At 47.3% G+C, this 16264-nt stretch overlaps 9 non-coding genes across 9 annotated transcripts; 5 read left to right on the forward strand and 4 right to left on the reverse strand.

Annotated features, from left to right (window-relative positions):
- The first annotated feature begins 279 nt into the window (after positions 1-279).
- Positions 280-352, forward strand: TRNAF-GAA. The gene has a single exon. It is a non-coding gene; the product is annotated as a tRNA-Phe (tRNA).
- Positions 353-6258: 5906 nt separating this feature from the next.
- Positions 6259-6331, forward strand: TRNAK-UUU. The gene has a single exon. It is a non-coding gene; the product is annotated as a tRNA-Lys (tRNA).
- A 1489-nt stretch (positions 6332-7820) lies between these two features.
- On the reverse strand, positions 7821-7881 carry LOC115893738. Its single transcript, XR_004053794.1, has one exon. It is a non-coding gene; the product is annotated as a U7 small nuclear RNA (small nuclear RNA).
- A 1226-nt stretch (positions 7882-9107) lies between these two features.
- TRNAF-GAA lies at positions 9108-9180 on the forward strand. Its single transcript has one exon. It is a non-coding gene; the product is annotated as a tRNA-Phe (tRNA).
- A 1006-nt stretch (positions 9181-10186) lies between these two features.
- Positions 10187-10259, reverse strand: TRNAK-UUU. The gene has a single exon. It is a non-coding gene; the product is annotated as a tRNA-Lys (tRNA).
- A 4569-nt stretch (positions 10260-14828) lies between these two features.
- TRNAL-UAA lies at positions 14829-14911 on the reverse strand. Its single transcript has one exon. It is a non-coding gene; the product is annotated as a tRNA-Leu (tRNA).
- A 376-nt stretch (positions 14912-15287) lies between these two features.
- TRNAR-UCU lies at positions 15288-15373 on the reverse strand. Its single transcript is given in 2 exon segments — positions 15288-15323; positions 15337-15373. It is a non-coding gene; the product is annotated as a tRNA-Arg (tRNA).
- A 238-nt stretch (positions 15374-15611) lies between these two features.
- On the forward strand, positions 15612-15684 carry TRNAV-UAC. The gene has a single exon. It is a non-coding gene; the product is annotated as a tRNA-Val (tRNA).
- Positions 15685-15974: 290 nt separating this feature from the next.
- TRNAV-UAC lies at positions 15975-16047 on the forward strand. Its single transcript has one exon. It is a non-coding gene; the product is annotated as a tRNA-Val (tRNA).
- Positions 16048-16264: the final 217 nt, after the last annotated feature.

Below are 16264 nucleotides of genomic sequence, written 5' to 3' on the forward strand. Positions count from 1 at the left end.
GATTAAAAAGCACAATAGGTCTACAAAACTGCCATGAAACAAGTCCATAATATATTTTTAAATGAAAAAAGCGAATTGCAGGGAACTTAAAAAAACAAACAAAAAACCCTGAGAAAAGTGATTTATCACTTCTAGTTTGTAAACAAGGGCCTTGCCTTATCACCTTTGTAACATTTGTAAAATGCCTACCTCTAGCTGAATCCATATAATCTGTTACCTTGGAACAAATACTATTTTATTATAATTTTGTAGAAAAAAAGAAAAAGTTCTTCTAATACAGCCGAAATAGCTCAGTTGGGAGAGCGTTAGACTGAAGATCTAAAGGTCCCTGGTTCGATCCCGGGTTTCGGCAGGGCTTCCGTTTTAGGCGTTAGTCATCACTACATGTGATTTCTGCACAGTCAACAGGTCACTACATGTGATTTCCGCACAGTCAACAGGGTCAACACCCTGTGGGATTCTCACTCGGGCTGGAGCAGTTAAGGGAAGACTGACTCATCGGCATTTTCCTCTGGGAGGGAGGATACTGGGGACATATGTCCTGCCTGTTAAACTGCACAGTACGAAGTTTCTGCCCTGACTTGGGGCCTGGTTTGAGACGAGCTCTTCCGGAGCACTGCGCACAGCTCACTTTATTGAGCAACCCTGGCCCCCCGCACCCCGCTCCTCTTCTTTTGGGTTATAGGCAGCCGTGGGCGCTGCAATCTTTCTCTCAGTGTCAGAGGGGTGGGAGCTCTCGGCCTGCGCCGCCTCCGTTGCCTGCTTGGTCGCGGGCTCGCCGGGAATGGTAACAGCCCGGCCCCCTCTCGGCCAAAGAAGTTCTCGAAAGCGTTAGGCGCACGGGCTTCCTCCAGCTGTTTAACCACGAGGGCCGGGGCCGGGCGCAGTGGCTCATGCCTGTAATCCCAACACTTTGGGAAGCCGAGATGGACGGATTACTTGAGGTCAGGAGTTCGAGACCAGCCTGGCCAACACGGTGAAACTCCGTCTTTAAAAAAGAAAACAAAAACAATAGCAATGATCCTAGAACAGCTCTTGGGTGGGGTGGGAGACAGGGATTGGAAGCCCTTTCTGGTTTAAATCTACACTAGGGTTAGGAGACCAAATACAGGACGTCCAATTAATTTCTCTCCTTTCTTTCTTTCTTTCTTGACGGAGTCTTGCTCCCTGGAGTGCAGTGTCGGGATCTCAGCTCATTGTAACCTCCGCTTCCGGTTCAAGTGATTATCCTGCCTCAGCCACCCCGAGTAGCTGGGATTACAGGTGTCTGCCACCACGCCCGGCTAATTTTTGTATTTTTAGTAGAGACAGAGTTTCACCATGTTGGCCAGGCTGGTCCCGAACTCCTGACCTCAGGTCATCCGCCCGCCTCAGCCTCTCAAAGTGTTGGGATTACAGGCGCAAGCCACTGAACCTGACCAAAATTTGAATTTCAGAGAAACAACAAATACTTTTGAGTGTAAACATGTCCCAAATATTGCATGGAACATACAAAGTATATATTTGTTGTTTCTGTGAAATTGGATTTAACAGGACGTCCTGTGTTTTTATGTGCCAAATTGCAAGTCACTTGTACATCCTATCCTCGCACCCCTCTGAACTCTATGCACCACCCTCTCCGCCCCAGCAAAGATATCCAGACACTGTACGCAGGAAGAACTGGATTTCAGAGGACACCGTTGGATCTTCAACACCTGACAGTTTACAAAATGGGTTTGTATCCATTGGCTAATTTGTTATCAACATGAATAGAGAAGCTCCTGGCAGAGATCACTGGGAAACACCCCGGGAATCGGCCATCCCATCTGTCTCTAGGCTTCCAGAGTTGTCCACCCTGGTCCAGCATGGGGGTGGATGTCAGTGGAACTTGGAGGATCTGGATTGAATTCCGGTAGAAAGCCTCATTAAGATGATGAACCACACCTGGGCGCAGTGTCTCACTCCTGTATTCCCAGCACTTTGGGAGGCTGAGGCGGGCGGATCACCTGAGGTCGGGAGTTCAAGACCAGCCTGACCAACATGGAGAAACCCCCGTCTCTACTAAATATGCAAAATTAACTGGGCGCGGTGGCGCATGCTGGTCATCCCACCGACTCAGGAGGCTGAGGTAGGAGAATTGCTTGGACCCAGGAGGCAGAGGTTGCCGTGAGCCAAGATTGCACCATTGCACTCCAGCCTGGGCAACAAGAGCGAAACTCCATCTAAAAAAAAAAAAAAAAAGATGAGCCATTGAGCCACTCCACTTAAGGCAAGGCAATGGAACAATACACTTAGGGGGTGCCTTCTTTTTAGCCAGGCTGGACCATGGAGAGAGAGAGGAAGGAGATCCATGTGTCACATTCTAAGAACTCGCAGTGTGGTAAAAGGAAAAATGAAACCAGCCATATGGCTTTTAGGCCTATTTATACCCCTGTCCCCTTTCTGTTAATGTTTGCCAATATGCTATCTGATATGGGGCTTCACCCCCAAAATCGTTGAGTTCTTGGGTGGAAAGATGTATTTTGATGAGGGGCTCTTGAAAATTCAAGGATGATCAATAAGAAGAAAGCCCAAGTGATCATGTATTAGACTAGAGAATTAAACTTTTCATGAGGTTTGGTCGAACACCATTCTAGATGTTACTAGGAAGGTGTTTTCGGTTTGTTTGTTTGTTTCTTTTGAGACAGGTTCTTGTTCTGTTGCTCAGGGGTAGGGGTGCAGTGGCGCCATCACAGTTCACTGCAGCCTCGACCTCCTGGGCCTCAAGTCATTCTTTGGCCTCAGCCTCTGGAGTAGCTGGGACTACAGGTACACACCATCACGTCCAGTTAATTTTTCGTATTTTTGGTATTGAGACGAGGTTTCGCCATGTTGCCCAGGCTGGTCTCGAACTCGGGAGCTCAAGTGATACACCTGCCCTCGGCCTTCCAAAGTGCTGAGACTACAGGTATGAGTCACAGCCCCTGGCAATGAAGGTGTTTTTAAATGTGATTAACATTTAAATCAGTAGACTCCAGGTAAAGAAGATTACCCTTGGTAATGTGCCTCGTTAAATCAGCTGAAGCCTTTAAAGAGCAAAGACTGGAGTTTCTGAAGAAGAAGGAATTCTCCTAAAAATTTTGCTATAGGCTGGGCACGGTGGCTCACGCTTGTAATCCCAGCATTTTGGGAGGCCAAGGCGGGCTGATCACCTGAGGTCAGGAGTTCGAGACCAGCCTGGCCAACATAGTGAACTCCCATCTCTACTAAAAATACAAAAATTAGCCCGGCATGGTGACGCATGCCTGTAATCCTAGCTACTTGGGAGGCTGAGGCAGAATAATCGCTTGAACCTGAGAGGTGGAGGTTACAGTGAGCCGAGATTATGCCACTGCACTCCAGCCTGGGCAACAGAGCAAGATTCCATGTCAAACAGAAACAAACCAGAAAAACTCTGGTATAGAAAACCTGCTTTCCTGAGTGTCCAGCTTACTGCCCTGCTGAATTTATTTATTTATTTATTTACTTTTTGTGAGAGGGAGTCCTGCTCTCTCACCCAGGCTGGAGTGCAGTGGTGTGATCTGGGCTTACTGCAACCTCTGCCTCCTGGGTTCCAGAGATTCTCCTGCCTCAGCCTCCCAAGTAGCTGGGACTACAAGTGTGTGCCACCATGCCTGGCTAATTTTTGTATTTTTAGTAGAGACGGGGTTTAACCATTTTGGCCGGGCTGGTCTGGAAATCCTGACCTCAGGTCATCCACTCGCCTCGGTCTCCCAAAGTGTGGGCATTACAGGCATGAGCCACCGCACCTGGCCTGCCCTGCTGAATTGAAACTCAAGATGGCAACCTTAACTCTTATCTAAATTTTCAAACCGTTAGTCTGCCCTACAGGTTTTGTGTTTGCTGACCCCCACAATGTGTGAACCAAGCTCTTAAAATAATCTGTCTCTACCTCTGTTTCTATCTGTCTCTGTCCTATTGGTTCCATTTCTTTGGAGAACCTGACAACATGCTTTAAAGTGTTATTTACACACCTGTAAGAGTGAAGAATGAGATTGTTACTATTGCTCTGAGCAAAAGCCAACCGCCTTGGGACCAAAAGTGGGAGGCATATTCCTAGGAAATGTTGGGCCTAGCCTTTGCCCTAAAAAGGCAAGCCCTGTCTGGTTTTCAGCCTGAAGAGGAGAGGGGGAATCCTGGTGAGAAGTATTTGGAATTCAAGCTCAGAGAAGAAGACCCGGTATCTCTGGCTGAATCACATTTCCTGCATGCTTGCACACTCCTACTCACCTTTCAAGGCACAGTTCTAATGCCTTTGCCACCCCTGCAAGGTGCTACTCTGCCTTCCTTCTAGTCATTCCTCTGGGTTACCAAAGGTCTTGTATATTTCTCTATTAAAGCATTGATTAAAGGCCATCTCGGCTCACTGCAACCTCCATTTCCCGGGTTCAAGTGATTCTCCTGCCTCAGCCTCCCGAGTAGCTGGGACTACAGGCGGGCGCCACTGCACTCTGCTAATTTTTGTATTTTTTGATAAAGACCAGGTTTCACCATGTTGGCCAGGCTAGTCTCAAACTCCTGACCTCAAGTGATTGGCCCGCCTCGGCCTCCAAAGCGCTGGGATTACAGGCGTGAACCATTGCTTTGGCCAAGCTGCATTCTCAAAGGTGTAAAGGGTAGCAGTATATACCACCCCAAAATATGCCACTCCGGCCTAAAGATTATTTTGCGCTAAAGGCAATTGGGAAGAAGCTGATTGAAATAAAGCTCCGTAGCCTTCCCCTACCTGCCTAAAAGCAGGATATACATTTACAAAGGCGTTCTTCCTCCCTTCTCTACCAGGAAGGACAAAGGTTGATAACCTAAGACAACTTTAGACCCTTAACAGCTTGGACACGGGACCAGCGGAGTATATTTAACAAGCTTTAGGAACCTGCATTTATCTACCTAAAATTAATTTCCCACATATTTGCTTTCCCACAGTTTGCTGTCCCTAGAGGCCCGAGGTCCTTTTCTTTTTTCTTTTCTTTTTTTCTTTGAGACAGAGTCTCGCTCTGTCTCAAAGCGTGCAGGCTGGAGTGCAGTGGCACGATCTGCCTCCCAGGTTCAAGCGATTCTCTTTCCTCAGCCTCCTGCGTAGCTGGGATTACAAGCGCGCGCCACTACGCCCGGCTAATTTTTGTATTTTTAGTAGAGACCACATGTTGGTCAGGCTGGTCTCGAACTCCTGACCTCAGGTCATCCGCCCGCCTCGGCCTCCCAAAGTGCTGGGATTACAGGTGTGAGCCACCGCGCCCGCCCTTTAAGGTCCTTTTCCTTTGTGTTGTCACTTCTCCAAAAACGTATTGTTCTTTGTTGACGATGCTGTATAAAATGGAGTTCTCAGCCAGCACCTTTGCAATTACTCATTCCCTGGGTATGTCCCACACGTTAATACACTTCTGCTTTGTTTTTGTCTTCATTCTGTCTGTTGTTACAGAAGTCCGGCTGAGAACTCAAACTGGTAGAGGGAAGATTATTTTTCCTTCTCTACAGGTGCTTGGAGTCAACGAGGGGAAAGGAGTTCAAAGGAAGGTGACATTTCAGTTAGCGATGGGACAGCACGTGCGAGGCCTAGAGGACTGAAAGTTCTTGATGTCTGTCGGCAGAAAATAGCTGCGTGTAGAGGGAAGAAGTGGCGGGGCGGGCCGGCTCGCGAGCTGCGACAGAGCTGCGCGTGCGTCGAGGCTGGGGCCGTGGGGGCGGGGTGGGCCCGGAGCGCGCTCACCAGATCGCCGGAGGGCTGTGGCTACCACCCGTCATCTCTTTTCAGCTAATCTGCTTCGCGCTACATTTTGGAGGTGGGCACCTGGGATGGGGGCAAGGAATCACGAAGTGGCGTCTTCTCGGAAGGGGCAGCCCGATGTCTTTAAGCACTGAACTGTGGTCTCTGATCAGATGCGCTTTGGGTTCAGGGCTAAGACACGCGTAGGCGGTGCAGACAGTTCAATTCGTGGGCGGCTTTTTCTCTCCCCTGCTCGGTTTTGCAGAACTGAGGGTTCGCGTTTGCCGAGCAGTCTCTAAATATAAGGAGAGCGTGCTTTATTTAACAAATCTGTGTTCATCTGCCAAAGAACAAGCTAATCACCCTTCGTCCCCACGCCCGACTTCGCCTCCTTCCAGTCCTCGCAGGATTTCTGCATGGGAATTGGATTGGATTACACACAAAAGAACCCAGTAACTCGTTCATCGTCGTGCCCATTAGTTCGCGGCATAATGGTAACACAGTCTTCATTAATGGAAGCAACATCTTTTCCGTGAGCCCGGATAGCTCAGTCGGTAGAGCATCAGACTTTTAATCTGAGGGTCCAGGGTTCAAGTCCCTGTTCGGGCGACCTTTGCTTTTCTTCATTAAAAGAATGAGAACCAATTTTAGGGTCTTTTGTTTGTTAACCCACTGCAAAAGAGGGCAATGAAGTCCTGGATTGTGTAAACTGCGACCCCAATCGCTTATAGGATGGTAAACCTGGGGCCCCTATGGGGATAGGCCTTTGTGCAGAGGTGTACGGGAAACTTCCAGTCCATCGCTTTGGGGGCTGAAATAGGGAGATTATTCTGTAGCCAGCCGCCGAGCTGCTGTATCCCAACAGCGGATATATCAAAGGACCGGCCCCCACCCCGCCCCGCCAGTGACAGCCTCTCTTCGCTCCCCTGTGACGGCTCCTGCTGACCTTCCCTCTTGGGTTCTCTCTGATTGGGTGCCTGAGGAATATGGTTGGGATCCTGCACCTTTCCAGCCCTCCTTACTACCTTAGGAAAGAGTTTTCTGTACCATAAAAAGGAAGAGATGATCTAGAAACTGAAGCCCCAGACAGAGCCATTCCTCTCGTTAAAACAGGTCAAATCCACCCCCGACTCGCCTCTCAAAAATGTGATCTGCACACAGGAAGAAGTTGAGGTGGAGACAGCAGCTTCTGGTGGGAGAAAGAGGGTGCATATTAAGAGACAGCGTATTCAAGGGACTGAAATGGGAAAAATGAAACGTTAGTTCTCCTCTACTACAAATTATAAAGGGAAACAGGTAATCCCAGCACTTTGGGAGACCGAGGCGGGCGAATCACAAGGTCAGGAGTTCGAGACCAGCCTGGTCAATATGGTGACGCTCCGTCTGCAGTAAAAATACAAAAAAATTAGCTGGGCGTGGTAGCCGGCGCCTGTAATCCCAGCTACTTGGAAGGCTGAGGCAGGATAATCACTTGAACACGGGAGGCGGAGGTTGCAGTGAGCCGAGATCACGCCACTGTACTCCAGCCGGGGCGACAGTGCGAGACTCTGTTTCAAAGAAAAAAAAAAAAGGCGGGGTGTGGGGGAAACACCCGGCTCCTGCAGAGGTTTTTGGAATGTATGGTAATCAAGGTGAGTTAATTTTCCCTGTGAGGTGAAAGGACCGGTTGCATCCCTTGCTTGGCTAATGATGGAGCCTTCCTGGCTTCAGCCAGGCAACAGAAGAAAGTCGGTCTTGATCTCCTCATTGACAGGATGGGGATGTGGGCTGAACGTGTAAGGGGCTGCCCTCTTAGCTGGTGGACTATGGTGCCCAGTGAGTCCTCATTAGTGGAGAAAGGCCAGGATGGAGACAGCACCCTATTGTGAGGCAGCGCCTTCACCCTGCCCACAGGAATGCTCTACTGTGGTGCACACAGATCCCAGCATTACCTCTCCCTTCTCTAGAGCTCAGCTTCCCCTGCAGAAAGGGAATAATAATAGCTTCCATCTCATAAGCTTGTGATAATTAAATGGGATAACAATGCATGTACTGTGCTTAATAGCCTAAAAGCAAGCATTCAAAACACGGTAGCCATTATTATAATTATTGTTTTTATTTTATTTTCCTCTGAAAACCAGAAAACCTGCTAAACAAATTCTAAAAGAGCTTTAACACTGTTACCATAATTCTTAAAGGGTTTTCTATCTAGGGATGAAACAACAGATACATATTGTAACAGGAGAGGAACCATTACAAAGAAATGTGTGCCCAATATGCCCATATTCAGGTGACTTGAGTTGATTGGTATGTGCTGGAGGGACAGCGATCCTCGCTGCTCGTAGGAAGAGTGGGCTGGGTGGGCGAGGCGAGTTTCTTTATTGAGGAAAGTTAATCACGGGGGTCAGAAGGCATTCCAGGGAGAGAAACAGGTAAGTTTCTCGAATTTTTCTCCTTCTTCCCGAGGGAGTCCCTTCGAAAGCGATCAGTTCCACTTTTGGCTGTCTTGAAAAGAGGAATCTCTTTACTCCAACAAATTTCTGAATGAGCAAGAACGGACCAGGCTGGGGCGTGAGGACAAGGGTGGAGAGCTCTGGGTTCCCCCAGTCTTTCCTCCTTTCCCTCCTCCAGTTCATTCCTTCTCCAGCCATGGTGTTCCTCCTTTGATGCTTTGGAGCCTCCCAAATAGTTCTGGGTGATTGGTGGCACATTAGTAACTCATTTAAAAATTTGTATATTATATCAATTAAAGGCAGGCGTGGGGGAGGACGGGATTGAATGCAACGCTGTAGATTCCTGCTGGACACACAGTAGGTTCTTAGAAAGCGGCGGTTCTTAACTCTTATTAGGGCTCTGGGAAGAGAGAAAGCATGAGAAAGACAATACAATGTGGCCTAGAAAAAGGCAGAACGCGAAAGTTTCCTCACATGAAAGGAATTAATTTTCTCACTGATTGTTCTTAAAACCTCAGGGCTAAAAATAATACAGTTTGGAAGGTGAAATGAAGAACTAAAAGGCTGGAAGTGGGAGGAAACAGGATTTTTTTTGTTTGTTTTTGAGACTGAGTTTCGCTCTTGTCGCCCAGGCTGGAGTGCAATGGCGCCATCCTGGCTCACTGCAACCTCCGCCTCTCTGGTTCAAGCGATGCTCCTGCCTCAGCCTCCTGAGTAGCTGGGATTACAGGCTCGGGCGACCACGCCTGGCTAATTTTTTTTTGCATTTTTAGTAGAGACAGGGTTTCACCATGTTGGCCAGTCTGGTCTCGAACTCCTGAGCTCAGGTGATCCACCCACTTCAACCTCCCAAAGCGCTGGCATTACAGACATGAGCCACTGCACCCGGTTTCGTCTTCATTTTTTTTTTCCTTTTAAATTTCCTTGACAGGGCGGAATGTTCTCATGTCTTTGCCGAAATAGCTCAGTTGGGAGAGCGTTAGACTGAAGATCTAAAGGTCCCTGGTTCGATCCCGGGTTTCGGCAGAGCTTTTGTTGGCTTAACCGCTTTGAACACACAGGGCTATAGTCCACTTCTTAGCCTCTCTGGGGGCTCGCCTCCCTCCCCAGTCCCCTTGCACGTTTACCCTACGCCATACACAACCAGAGACAGCTGTTCTCCGTGTCTCCTAAGCGGGCACCAACTAATGAGACGATAGTATTTAGTAAGGTGTAAGGATGCAAAGAATCAGCTTCTCAAGAAATCAGAAGTCAAAAGTCATTATGAGGATGCATAATGAGCTTAAGCCTCTCAAAGGAATCAGAAGTCGTAGAGCGATTTCTTCCCAGTTTCGTAATCGCCCTATTTATACTGTTGGATGTTAAACGGCAATACGTGGCACAAGATTTTTTATTGAGGTGGCCAACACTCTTGTTCCACAGGAGGAAGGTCTTGGGTTTGATCACCAGTGTAGTCGGCTCTCTGGGGCTGCACGTTTTTTTCATCGACTACAGACATGAGGGTAGTGTCCAAAAGCAAAAGCATTAGTCTTTACCGCAAGAGACACAAGTCAGGGACCCACCAGAGCATGAAGAATCTGGTGAAGGACTTTGTCGAGTTGGAGATATAGGAATCTTGTCTCTTCACTTGTGTTCATCTGAAATATTTCTTGAATCTCAGTTTCCTCATCGCACTTTCAATAAAAAGTGCCTGAAAACATTCCTCGGTGCCAAAAACTGCACAATTCTTGCCAAGAATATTACTATTGTGACTCTGACAAGTGTGTTTATTGATCTGTTTTGAATATAAAATAAACGCAATTTAAAAGAAAAAATATCCTAAGACAAAGCAACGTATAAAGGTTGGAAAAGAAAAGCCTGAGGCTGGAAAGAAAGTTTCTTGGCACTTTCCACATGTTTCACTTTTTCCGGCAAAAACCCACTAGCAAGTTTTAGTTTCCCTCAAGAGGGGGCAACCCAAACGAGTTTTGCATAACGTTCCTTTTGCTCAACCTTGCCCAAATCCATTTATGTTGGAAACTAAAATAGCATCCGCCCGAACAGGGACTTGAACCCTGGACCCTCAGATTAAAAGTCTGATGCTCTACCGACTGAGCTATCCGGGCCCCTGCAGAAACGCGTTTGCCTAATTTATCCACGGGAAAATAGGCCACGTGGCCGCATTCTTTCCGCGATTACAATTCTGAGTCTTTTTGCTGATTTCTTGAGAGGTGAACCTGCAAAATTGACATTGAGCAGGGGTTCAGCAAAATCGAGTCTTCATTTCTCCTTTTCTCCCATCACAGACAATAAGACCCAAAGAGTAAACCACCTGCCTGACCTGCCCCGAGCCCTAAGGGGAATTTCCCTCGAGGAATCTCCCCAGATTTAAGACATTTGAGCGGGCCTCCGGGTAAACAGCGGGATTTCTAATTCCAGTTTTGGTCTTTGAGGAGTCAGTCCTAGAGCTTCTTGTGGGAGAAGCAGTGATGAAAAATTAGGTTTCCAAGAATCGATTAGACATTTATTGAGTGCATACCGCACTCTCGGAACTAAGCAAGTACTGGGGCCGCAAAGACCAAGTCTCGGCCCTCAGTGGAACTGGAAGACGCGCAAAACAGAAGCCCCCAGTCACGCGCTTTGGTGGTGGGAGGCCAGCCTTTTCGGACACCGGAGGACTTGGTCGGCACCCGAAGTAAAAGCCAAGTTTTCCAGGGGGTGATCATGCCTGAACCGAGCTGTGGATAGCGACTGGGCACCTGAAGACTTGGAAAAAGAATTTCTAGCCGAGGGAATAGCAAATGGAAAATGACAATATTTACTAACCTTGGGCATCTGACCATTTAGCTGAAGCGTCCATTGAAAGATTTTGATCAGGCAAGCTACAGGATGGATTTTATCTTTTTAGGGAGTCTGTTACCTTGGTAGCTGGGTCTCAGACGTACCTAATTAGTCAATTCTATAATTCGACCTGCTTCTTCATAAATTCTTTGCCTTCTCATTTCTTAAGGTATTGGATCCCTTCAAAGAGAATTCAGCCGGACGCGGTGGTTCATGCCCGTGATCCCAGCACTTTGGGAGGCCGAGCCGGCGGATCACGAAGTCAGGAGTTCGAGACCAGCCTGGCTAACAAGGTGAAACCCCGTCTCTACTAAAAATATAAAATTAGCTGGGTGTGGTGGCACACACCTGTAGTCCCAGCTACTGGGGAGGCTGAGGCAGGACAATCGCTTGTACCCGAGAGGCGGAGGCTACAGTGAGCCGGGATTGCCCCACTGCACTCCAGCCTGGGTGACAGTCCACTATGTGGGGGAAACGATAAGGTTCCGATTTTTAAATAAAGAAATACATCAGGAGAACAATCGACAAAGGTTAAAAAAGAGCCATATGGGAAGAGGTTATGTTAAGGAAAAAAACAAAAACAAAACCAATGTGCCAAACAATGTGAATGGCATAATACTTGTGAAGAAATTGAAATATTTATGTATTATGTATATGAGAGTATATAAACATGTATCCTTTAATACTACATATAATTATATATAAATGCTGCTTGCATATACATAGAAGGTCTATAAAGATAGAAAACAACCTGTTAAAATGGCTACATCTTGAGGAATGGCAATGAAACCTATGAGAGGACGTTCTGATTTTTTTCTTTTTCTTTTCTTTTTTTTTCTTTTTGTCGCCCAGGCTGGAGTGCAATGGCGCGACCTCGGCTCACTGCAACCTCCTCCTCTCGGGTTCAAGCGATTCTCCTGCCTCAGCCTCCCCAGTAGCTGGGACTACAGGCGCCCGCCACCATGACCGGCTAATTTTTGTATTTTTAGTGGAGACGGGGTTCCACCATGTTGGCCAGGCTGGTCTGGAACTCCTGACCTCACGTGATCCGCCTGCCACGGCCTAGCAAAGTGCAGGGAAAAATATGATTTGTTATTAATAAAATATTCCATGCTTCTGGGATGGCATAGGTGGCACCTTAGATCAAAGCTTCCTTTGAAGTTTCTCTACAAAGAGTCAGAAGAGAAGGGTTAAATCACACACTTCCTCCTCTGGGGGACTCCCTCCATGCCTCATTGCTTTGGATGGGAGTTGCTGGTATTGAAAAATCACAAATTTGACAGGTACGGTTTTCACAAATGAAGATGTGGATCCCTACGCATCAGATGGCCAGTCTCGGCTCAAGGAAGAAAACTAAAACCAGACCCCTTGGGAAGGAGCTGCCTGTGCCTCGTGAGGTCAGTCCCACGGATTATTAGCCTTTGGTCTGTTTCTTTCCAAACCTCTGAACCTCCACTTTTTTTTTGAGACGGGAGTCTCGCTCTGTCGCTTAGGCTGGAGTGCAGTGGCGCGATCTCACCTCACTGCAACCTCCGCCTCCCGGGGTCAAGCGATTTTCTTTCCTCGGCCTCCTGAGTAGCTACGATTAAAGGCACACGCCACCACGCCCGGTTAATTTTTGTTTTTTTAGTAGAGACGGGGTTTCACCATGCTGGCCAGGCTTGTCTCGAACTCCTGACCTCGCGATCCACCCGCCTCGGCCTTGCAAAGTGCTGGGATTATAGGCGTGAGCCACCGCGCCCGGTGAACCTCCAATTCTCACAAAAGTGCCAGGTACACTGAGTTACTGAGTACAGTAACTGAGTAACACTGGTTACTGAGTACAGCTTTGAATGAGTAAGAGCATGAAGATGCGTTTCCTGTTCTAGGACAGACCAGCTTGAGAGGCACCAAACACAGACCAAAAGTCTCAAACTCTTAACTGTATCAAGTGTTAATTGTGTGGTAATGGACGGCTTAACACAGGGAAGTAGGCCGGGCGCGGTGACTCACAAATGTAATCCCCGCACTTTTGTAGGCTGAGGCGGGCGGATCGTCTGAGGCCACGAATTCCAGAGAAGCCTGACCAACATGGCGAAATCCCACCTCTAAAAAAATACAAAAATTAGCCGAGCGTGGTGGCACGCGCCGGTAATCCCATCTACTCGGGAGGCTGGGACAAGAGAATCGCTTGAACCCGGCAGGCAGAGGTTGTAGTAAGCTGAAGGGTGCAGTGAGTAGAGATGGCGCCACTGCATTTCAGCCTGGGCGGCAGAGCAAGACTCTGTGTCAAAACAAACGAACAACAACAAAGAGAACTGTGAGTATTTCATTTAGCACTCCATAGTGGTTTTTTGTTTTTTTTTGTTTTTTTTTTTTTTTGTTTTTTTTTGGAAGGTTCTGGCTGATCTTTACAAACAGGGTTCAGGAGTTGCCCCAGATATCCCTGCTTGATCCTTTCCAGACAGGGTGAGGAACTGGGCTCTGAGCCTGTCTCTGTTGCTGTGCCCACTGAACCTACCTTAAACGCCTGTTTAATCAATCTGTTTTCCTCCTAGAAAGTTTCTGCTGTGAGGACAGGTACTCTCTGTATATCTGCAATCCCTGGGTCAGTGCCTCACGGAAAGCTCTTTTGAAACTGTCCTTGAATGAAAGAATGGAGAGTTAGAAAGAGGGTGATGGGTCAGGAAAGGCTTTTAGTGGAGGAGGAGGGTCAGAATTAGTCCTTGGAAGTTTTTGTTGGGTAGAGAGAGAGAGGAAGAACGTTTTCTGTCAAGCACAATGATTTTCATAGTCAAATGGAATAAGTTTGTCCTGCCATTCTGTTGGGCTGCCTTGTTTTATTTTCTCTATAGTACACATCGCTGTCTCTCAAATTCTCCAATTTGTCCACTTGTTTTTATTTATTTTTAATTAATTTTAATTTTAATTATTATTATTTTTAATAGAGGCAGTGTTCCACGTTCTTGCCCAAGCTGATCTCAAACCCCTGGCCTCTAGCAATCCTCCCGCCTTGGCCTCCCAAAGCCCTGGGATTGCAGGCGTGAGCCAGGCACCAAGCCCTGTCTGCTTTTTTTTTGTTTTGTTTTGTTTTTTGAGACGAAGTCTCTCTCTGTTACCCAGGTTGGAGTGCAGTGGCACCATCTCGGCTCACTGCAACCTCCGCTTCCCAGGTTTAAGCGATCTTCCTGCCTCAGCCTCCCTAGTAGCTGGGATTACAGGCACGCACCACCATGCCTGGCTAATTTTTGTATTTTAGTAGAGATGGGGTTTCACCATGTTGGCTAGGCTGGTCTCAAACTCGTGACCTCTGGTGATCCACCCGCCTCGTCCTCCCAAAGTGCTGTGACTACAGGCGTGAGCCACCGCGCCCAGCTGTCTGCTTGTTTTTAGACCATATTTTTCTTCTGTCACGCATGTAAGTGATATTGGGCAGTGGTCTTGATTGTAAGGCTCTTGTATTTTTTGTTGTTTTGCTTAAAAAAAAAAAAAAAAAAAAAGAGAAGAAAAGAAAAGAAAACATGCCTGCATCACCACAACCCCAGTGTTTAGAACAGTACATGGCACGTAATAGGATCTCAAGTAATAACTGTCGACTCGGAGTGAACGTTTTTGCAGCACATTGTATCTCTCTCTGTGTGCTCCCTCACCCCTACGTAGTGTAGCTGGACCCAGACGTTTTCTTTTCTTTCTTTCTTTTTTTCAGACGTTTTCTTTCTACTTTTCAAACCATAAACTATGAAGCTGTCGCCATGTTTAAGGTTTCTGGCAAAATGATATTAACTATAGTTATTATTATCTGGACGCCTAAGTTTGCAAAATGGATTGCCAAGGATTAGGAAAAAACGTTTTTGCTCAGAAAAACAACTAACCTTTACCAGAAGTGGGGTTCGAACCCACGCGGATATGAATCCATTGGATCTTAAGTCCAACGCCTTAACCACTCGGCCATTCTGGTAACTAACGAAACGACGGTTTATTTTAAGGCAACTCGGGTAACACTAGGCGACTAAAGTTTCAGAACAATTTAAAATTACTTTTATTCCTGATATGAAAGAATAATATGGAGGAAAAAACTTGGTAACTTTGATTACATCTCCCTAATTTCTTTATCTCGTCACCAGAAACTGGGGCCACATAAAAGTGAAGGAGAAAATGTTCGATAGAGGAGTGGGATTCTTAACGCCTTCTAGTGAAGGGACATAACCAGGAACTGCAATTAGCTGCAATTCACATCCTTCTGGAAATTTTAAATGGTAGATATTTTTCGTTTCATCTATTTTATAACCATTCCCTCAGCCTAACTTTCCGTTTGCCCTCCTTCAAACAAAAAGCGACTCTGGTGGGACTCGAACCCACAACCTTTGAATTTCTCTAACTATCTAGAAGTCCAATGCGCTATCCATTGCGCCACAGAGCCAGACGCGTACAACCTCTCCGCGATGAACACATCAGGGGAGGCACTTTCTTTCCACGAGTAAGTGTGGAACCTTTGTCTTTAAGGAGAGCGTGGGTAGGAATTACACTGGAAAATCTGTAATCCTTGTGTAACTTTGTCTCTCTGTTCACGATCGCTGAGCAGTAAATCCTTTTCGGCTCACGTTGCTAACATGTCTTTATGCAGAATTACTAAATCCAGACGTTACAACTTTGCACGCGGTTCCATAGTGTAGCGGTTATCACGTCTGCTTTACACGCAGAAGGTCCTGGGTTCGAGCCCCAGTGGAACCACGGCATGGTCCCTGACTACTTTTTTTCTTTTTTTTCCTTTCTCTAAAATGTTTGGTATTAACATTTTGCGAGCCCAGTCTTGGCTTTTGCTTCAGGAAGCTGGAGACGCAGACATTTCTACAATGTTTCTGCGCGGTCGTCTTCCTCTGAACACTGGAAAACGAGGAATCCTCTTGAAAGTTTTTCTCTGTGCACAATCGCCGGATGTCAAGTCTACATAACCATTTCCCGGTGCTAAAATGTCTTTTGGAACAATTATTAAATCCTGGAGAAGCTCGTAACTCATGTAAGGTTCCATAGTGTAGTGGTTATCACGTCTGCTTTACACGCAGAAGGTCCTGGGTTCGAGCCCCAGTGGAACCACGGGATATTACTTTGTCTTTTGTGAGCCAGGTGTTGGGTTTTGCACCAGGAAGCTGGCGACGCACCCCAGTTTCACGGGTTTTCTGCGGCTTGCTCCCCGCCTGCTGCACCAGCCGGGTTCCTCTTAGCGCTCGGCGCGGAGCCGGCCTCCGAGGCTGCCCCCGTGTGGCGCCTCTCTGGAGGTGCAGGCGGCTCCGCTCCACGGAGGCATAGCGCA

Source organism: Rhinopithecus roxellana, chromosome 15 (assembly GCF_007565055.1).
Source record: "Rhinopithecus roxellana isolate Shanxi Qingling chromosome 15, ASM756505v1, whole genome shotgun sequence".
Lineage (NCBI taxonomy): Eukaryota > Metazoa > Chordata > Mammalia > Primates > Cercopithecidae > Rhinopithecus > Rhinopithecus roxellana.